The sequence below is a fragment of the Nannospalax galili genome, unplaced genomic scaffold (genome assembly GCF_000622305.1).
Source record: "Nannospalax galili isolate Female #2095 unplaced genomic scaffold, S.galili_v1.0 scaffold686, whole genome shotgun sequence".
Classification (NCBI taxonomy): Eukaryota; Metazoa; Chordata; class Mammalia; order Rodentia; family Spalacidae; genus Nannospalax; species Nannospalax galili.
The window spans coordinates 142,067-149,693 of NW_008355472.1; the positions used below are offsets into that span (position 1 = coordinate 142,067).

Consider the following 7,627-nt stretch of genomic DNA (forward strand, 5'->3'; position numbering starts at 1 on the left):
CTGAAATTTTCCTTTCTGTTTCTATAGATTTGACCACTCTAGGTACCACATGTAAGTGAAATCATTTGGGTTTTGTGCCTGGCTTATTTCAGTTAGTATCATGTCTTCACTGTTCATCCATGGTGTAGATAGAGTTTCATTTTTTATGGCACAACAAAATGTAAAGGTTTTATACTGATTTTGAGTTTTCGTGATACTTCTGACTTCATGATGTTTGTGGAAATGGTACCCGTTCTTTACCTTCTTCCAGTTCTTTTTTGCACTGTGGCATTCATCCATAAGTACTCAGGAGGAAAAAGAGACAAATATTTGTCTTTGATCTTGAACTGAGGGAGGGGAAGCAAGTGTTTTAAGTCTTTTGTTTTGAACTAAGACTTCCTCATTTAGTTTTTTTAAAATAAAAGATGTACTTGAAAGCAGAGGCAACCAAGATACCCTTTACTAGGTAAACTGGTGCATATATATATGTGTATATATATATATACACAAACACACACACACACACACACACACACACACACACACACGTACAGTGGACTGTTGTTCAGTGATAAAAAGAAATGGTCTGTGAAGCCATGGAAAGATGTAGAGAGACCTTAAATGCAGAACACATTACTGAGAGTAATGTGAGAAGGCTACATACATGATTCCAACTGCATGTCACTCTGAAAAAGCAAAAACTATATAGAGCTAATAAGATCAGTACTTACCAGGAGGTTGCAGGATAGAACGGAAAGATGGCTAGGGGGAGCCAAGGGATTTTTAGACAGCAAAAGCTATTCTCTGTGATACAGTAATGGTGGATACTTAGGCTTAGACAATCATCAAAACCCACATAACTTTGTTACACAGAGAATGAAGCCTAGTATAATTTGTAGACTTTAATATTAAGGAATTTGTGTTGAATCACTTGTAACAAATATACCACAAATATGAAATGATAATAACACAGGAATCTCTACTAGCTGCTCAATTTTCTATAAACACAAAACTATTCTTAAAAGTCTATTATTTTAAATATATGTGCAATTGAAAGAAAGAAGATTTATATTTCTTTTCCACAGACATTTTCCAAACTAGGTAGAGTGCTACTGCTTCTTGTCATTTAGGGACAAACTTTTCTATTTTTTTTTTTCTTTCAGAAAAGATTTAATTTCTTCAAGTTTTCTGTAAGGTCATTTAAAAAACCTCTTTGGATCTGTCTTTGATCTAGAATTATTTTCCTTGTATCGTATTCTAAAATCCAGATAATACAGGGAATCTAAAGGACTTTATCATCATTTTATTCTTCTATGCTTCTGAAATACATTGAATTAACTAAATACATATATATTGCTGTTATGCTCATATTTTCATGGCCCTTCCCTGGGCGATGATCTTTTTTTTTTTTTTTTTTTTTAACCTATCCTTTTGGAGAGTCAGTATGATTTACTTGTTTCGTTATTTTTTAACCTACTTATACATTTGTTCTGCTTTTTAGACTCTTGCCCCACAATGAAAGATTGAGTAGTAATTTAGTGCCGATTTTACTCAGGTTTTTTTTTTTTTTTCATTAGTCAATTGCTTTCTCTGTTATTGCTAATTAGTAGTGAGGCTGCTGCCCTCTGGTGTTGGGAGTTAATGGAGAAGTGATTGATTCTGGTGCAAAAGAGGCGGAAAGAGACTTAGCTAGCAGGAGAGCTGCCATGGTCAAGAAGGTGGTTTTCCCAGAGTGAGGCTCATCTATTACATTCTGGGTATGTGGATCCCTATGATTTCCCCAAATGTGAGAAACTTGATTGCATAATGGTGGGGGGGGGCTGTGTTCATGCTCATCTGAGTTAGTGTCACCAGTCCTATATAGGACCTTTTCTACTAAATAATTGAATTTCAGAGCACTTGTATTAGTTACTTTTTTTGAGTCTTACTATGTAGTCCTGACTGGCCTGGAATTCACAAAAATCCACCTGCCTCTGCCCGCTGAGTGCTGAGATTAAAGGCATGTTACCACCACTCCTGACTATTGTTTTGATAAAATGGACAACAAAAGCAACTTTTAGAGAGGAGGGGGCTTATTTCATGGTCTGGGGTATAGTCCACCATGACAGGGAAGGCAGGGCAACAGGAACATGAGAGGGCTGGCATGTTGCCTGCAGTCAGGAAGCAGAGAGAGATGAATGCTGGTGATTAAATTTAAAAAAGACATTTTATTATTTTTACTTTATGTGTATTGAGCGTATTGTCCACATGTGTTAAGTGTACCCATGTTGTGCAATGCCTGTAGAGGTGAGAAGAGGGCTTTGGATTCCCTCGGAATTGAAGTTACAGACAGTTGTTAGCCATCTCGTGGGTGCTGGGAATCAAACCCCAGTGCTCTTAGACACTGAGCCATCTCTCCAGCCCCTGCTGCTTAATTTTTTATTCAGTTTGGTTCCCCAGCCCATGGAATGGTGCCCATGAAGTTGACAAAGTTAGCCATCTTACCATACCCTGTTAAAATGTGAAAATGGTCATATTTAATGCCCCCGAAGTATACAAAGGCTATAATATTGTAAATGAAAAATACTGTTTCAGATAGAGAATCATTTTTGTTTTCAACTAACAAGAGCTTACTTTGTTAGAAAAGTCTTTGGCCAGGTGTGGTGGTGCATGCCTTTAGTCCCAGCACTTGGAAGGCAGAGGCAGGTGGATCTCTGTGAGTCAGGCCAACCTGGTCTACATAGTGAGTTGCAGGTCAGCTGGGACCACAGGGAGACCCTGTCTCAAAAAGACCAAAAAAAAAAAAAAAAGTCTCTTTGATATAAGTGGTTTGTGTTGCTGCTACAGAATTTTCTTCCGTCATTATTCTCTGAAGTATTTTGTTACTTATATAAGTAGAAAAAAATTTTAAAGACATGAATTGCCTTTGTGTTAGTCAACTCTATATCACTATAAAAAAATACCTTAGGTGCTCATCTTATAAAGAGAACTTTTATTTGGGCTTATGGTTTTGGAGATTCTCATTTACAGTTGGTTGGCCTTGCTGCTTTGAGTTTATGAAGCAGCAAATGGAGCAAAACTGCTTACCTCAGGGCCAACAAGCAAAAGAAAGTAAAGGGGGGCTAGAACCCATGATCCCCTTTAAGGGAACATAGTGACCCAGCCCTCCTACTGTGCTCCACCTGTTAAGGTTTCTACAACCTCCCAATAATGCCAGACTGGAGACTGAGCCTTGAACACAGGCTTTGTGCAGTTGCAACTCCACTTTGTCGTGCCTTCTCAGCACTTCTGCAGTGATAGTCTCAGCTCTCAGCACTTTTTGGACCTCTTAAGGCACCGTCTAGCTGTTGATGTTGAGTCTGTCTGGGGCTGAGAGCACAAAAGTTCTCTGCTCTTTCGTGTACCAATACAGTCTCTCTCCCTGTGATAAGACCACAGGCAGGCACTGCTACTAATCATATGTGGCTTTATTGGGGCTTGTGCTGAAGCATCCTGGGTCATGGGCAGGAGAGGTATTTTGGACTGCTCAGGAGAGAGTAAGTGGCGCTGTGCTTATACAGACATTCACACATGTGTACTAACTGCCATGGGTGCTTGGGAGGTGCTCCTCCAGGCCAAATTAAGGACAGCTGGGAGAAGGAAGGGCCTCTGTGGGTAAGGTCATCTGGAGTGGCTCTAGGCAGGACCACCTAAGGCTTATCTGAAGTCATCATGGCCAAAAGGAAGTCTCTCAAAGCAAAGCCTTAGTTTTGGTGTTGCCATGACAACATCAATGGTTCCTGTAACTGGAATGAAATTTATTTGAATCTTCCATGACTGATTGGGAGCCTCCTTCAGATGCTGGTGACTGGGTGGGAGACCTGAGCATCCTTGAGGTTTTTTAAAACCAGGGCTGAGCCCTTATGGAGGTGCATGCCTGTAATCCCAGTGCTTGGGAGATGGAGGCAGGATCAGGAGTTCAAGGTCATCTTCAAAACTATGTAGCGAGTTTGAGACCAGCCTGAGCAATATAAGGTACAACTGGAGTTTACTTGGCTTTACAGGAGGCTAATTTAATAGTACATGATTTTTTTTTATGCCATTAAAAACTTTTGGGGCGAGGACTGGAGAGATGGCTGAGTGGTTAAGAGCACTGGCTGTTCTTACAGAGGACCCAGGTTCAAATCCCAGCATCCACATGGCAGCTAACAACTGTTTGTAACTCCGGTTCCAGGGGATCTGATACCTCCTCTGTCCTCCGCTGGCACTGCAAAGCACAGATGCACTTACATACATGCAGGCATAACACTCATACACATAAAATAAAAATAAATTTAAAAAAATAAAATTACTTTTTTGCTCATACATAGAAATGCGATTAGCTTTTATACATTGATCTTATATCTAGAAGCCTAATGATAATGTCAGATTTTTGGATGTATGTGTATGTGTGTGAGACAAACCATGTCATCTTAAAAATATTTTTTCCAAGTCATATATTTTTGACTTTTTTTCCTTATAACTGTCCCATTTTGCTTTGCTGCTGTTGTGATAAAACACTGACCAAAACCAACATAGGTAGGAAAGGATTTATTTCATCTTACAGTTTATAGTCCTTTGTGGAGGGAAGCCACAGTAGGAGCTCAAGCAGGTACCTGGAGTCAGGACCTGAAGCAGAGACTACAGAGGAATGCTACTCACTGACTTGCTTCCCCTGGCTTGCTCAGCTACCATTCTCATATAGCCCAGGCCCACCTGTCAAGGGGTGGTACCACCCACAGTGGCCTGGGATTTCCCACATCAATTAACAATGAAGTTGTCCAACAGACATACCCACAGACCAATCTGATGTAGGAAATTCCTCAGTTGAGGTTCCCTCTTCCCAGGGGTGTCAAACTGACAGCTGGAGCTAACTACAACAATAGCTTAACAAGGACTATTTTTTGTTATTGCTGCTGTTGTTTGTTTTTTGAGACAGAGTTTCCCTGTAGCCCAGCTGGCCTGGAATTCACTATGTAGACCAGGCTGGCCTTGGTCTCACAGAGATCTGCCAGCCTCTGTCTCCTGAGTGTTGGGATTAAAGGTGCTACCATGCCTGGCTCTTTTCTTAATTATAGCCATTCCTTATCAGAGGCAGGAAGTTTGGTTTTTTGTTTGTTTGTTTTTGTTTTTTTCTTTTCTTTCTATTCCTTGAAGTCTATACAAAAACATGCAAATTTATATTTCATTGGTTTTTGGATTTACAGTGATCTGGTATCACATTATAAGAAATACATTTGGGGGCTGGAAGTTGGCAAAAGGGTTAAGAGCACTGGCTGCTCTTGGAGAGGAACCAGGTTCAGTTCCCAGCAATCACATGGCAGCTAACAACCATCTTTAACCCCAGTTCCAGGGGATCCAGTGCCCTCTTGGAATGACACCTGTGTGCTTACATACATGCAGGCAATGCATTCATACACATAAAATTTTAACAAAAATTTTTTTAAAGAAATGCATTTGTTTTTGTCCCAGGATTTTGGCACAGCATTCCAAAAACTTTTGGAATTTCCTGCATTTGAAGTGTCCTTTGTTGTTAACCCTCTTTGATCATATCTGAGTTTATGCTTAGGTGGAGCCCCTGGATAGTCTTAGAATAGGCTGGTCACCAGAATAATTAAGTGGGCCTTTCAGCCTCTCACCAACTTCTGACTCAGACTCTGTTAAAGGAAAGCCAAAGTGTGAGAAATTAGGCTCTGTAACAATTTTTGAAACACTAGATCCAAAGTGCTGTGGGGCGCGGGGGGAAGTGGATAGAAAACAGATGTCCTATCTTCCCCCACACCACCAAATCTTGCCTTATTCATCTCTTCCATTTGTCTGTTCCCGAGTTGTATTCTTAGTATAGTAAGCTGTTACATGTAAGTGAAGCTTTTTCCTGAGTTTTGTGAGCTATTCTAAGCAAATTTTGAACATGAGGAGTTGGTTAGTGAGAACTCCACTTTGGTTCTGTGACCACTTGATTAGAAGAATGGGTCACCCAGAACTTGTAAGTGGCATGCTAAAGTGGGGGCAGTCTTATAGGACAAAGCCCTTTAACTTGTCATATCTGATGCTAACATTGGGTAGATAGTAGCAGAATTAAGTTAAATCATGGACTACTCAATTTGTACTCGGAGAAGTGGAGAATTGGTTGGTATTGGGAAGCTTCTGCAAACTGGAGTTTTAGGGCAAAAGCTCTGGCTCTGGTAGTCCTAACAGACCAAACTCTGCTATCCCAATTTCCCAACTGAAGAGACAAGTAATGGTGAAAAGTAGAGAGGAGATTTAATCAATTCATGTATTGGCAAAAGGAGCAGATAAACTCAAGGTACTAATTTTAGGAGTTTTAGGTTTACTTATAAGGGAGGAATTGAGGCAAAGGACAAGAAGTATCCATAATTAAGCAGTCCTGGTCAAGGTATGGCCCTGATGGGCAGTGTCTCAGCTCTAGTCCCACAAGATTGTCTTGGTCAGATAAGAAGTAGTTATTGCTGTCTTCTCTGGAGGGACCAACCTCCTTCCTAAAGGATCATTATATCTGCTCCAGAGTATAGCCTCATCATTATAGATAATTAATTGTCCTCCTTTGGGGGGTAACTCCAGGTATAAGACAATGACTCTGCTTTTGAACTTGAAGGAGGATGGAAATAGGTTAGGTATCACTGTTTTGGGGATTTTTGTTTTTTGTCAGTGGTGGTGGTCTTTTGGAGACAGGGTCCCCCTGTAGCCCTGGCTGGCCTAGAACTCACTATATAGACCAGGCTGGCTTTGATCTCACAGAGATCCACCTGTCTCTGCCTCCTGAATGCTGGAATTAAACCACACCTGGCTAGTATCACTGGTTTTTAAACAGACACTCCTTAGTGATTATGCCTATGCAGAGTCACGCAGGAGTCTGCCCAAAGTGAAGGAGACATCACATGAAGGCAGATGGCAGGCTTTCATCTCACTTAGTTACCTTGTGGGCCCAAATGAGGAGTCAGTACTTCCTAGCAAAAGCAGTCTAAGTGCTTGTCATAACACCACAATACCAAAGGGAAAAACTCATAGATGTGTCTTAGAGTACCTGGCATATGTTAGATACCTAACAGATACTCACTACTTAAATGATTTTATTTTGCCCTTAAGCTCATTAGACTATATTTTAATTTTAACATGAATTATGAATTGGAGCAAGTACATATCTAACTTCATAACTTTGTCATAAATAAACCCATTGTTTAATTAACTAAGAATGGTTAGTAAATGTGTGACTACTTCTAAATTTTACCTTTGTGTTTAGTATGAAGATGAATGTTAAAGTTGTGCATTTTTTTTAATGAGCTATAGTCAGAGTTGAGCCTGTGAGTGGTCCTACCTCCTGCTTCTGAGTATAAAAATTTCAAAATAGGTCACATTGAACCCTACAGTTTTATTTCCATGATCCACATCCACTTGCAGGGGAGCTTAGGGAGTGCTCTGCTTTTTTGCAATCAGGCCTTGGTGTTCTTCTACAGAAGGAAATTTTCATTTTGGTGTGATCCAAGGTCATAGTACTCATTTGGATATCGGAGCATATTTATTGCCTTGTGACAAATGTTTATGTTTATCTTCCAGATGTAGTCTACCTATACCTGCTGATATGTTTCTAAAGAATTTTTAAAAATATTTTATTTATTATTTTTATTTTATG

The 7,627-nt window shown here is 40.0% G+C and overlaps 1 protein-coding gene and 1 non-coding gene across 4 annotated transcripts in view; both read left to right on the top strand.

The window, feature by feature from the left end:
- The window catches only part of Pgm2l1 (phosphoglucomutase 2 like 1), a 57,329-nt gene that overhangs the window by 8,031 nt on the left and 41,671 nt on the right, over positions 1-7,627 (top strand). The window lies entirely within an intron of this gene.
- Positions 1,661-1,818, top strand: LOC115067631. Its single transcript, XR_003847015.1, has one exon. It is a non-coding gene; the product is annotated as a U1 spliceosomal RNA (small nuclear RNA).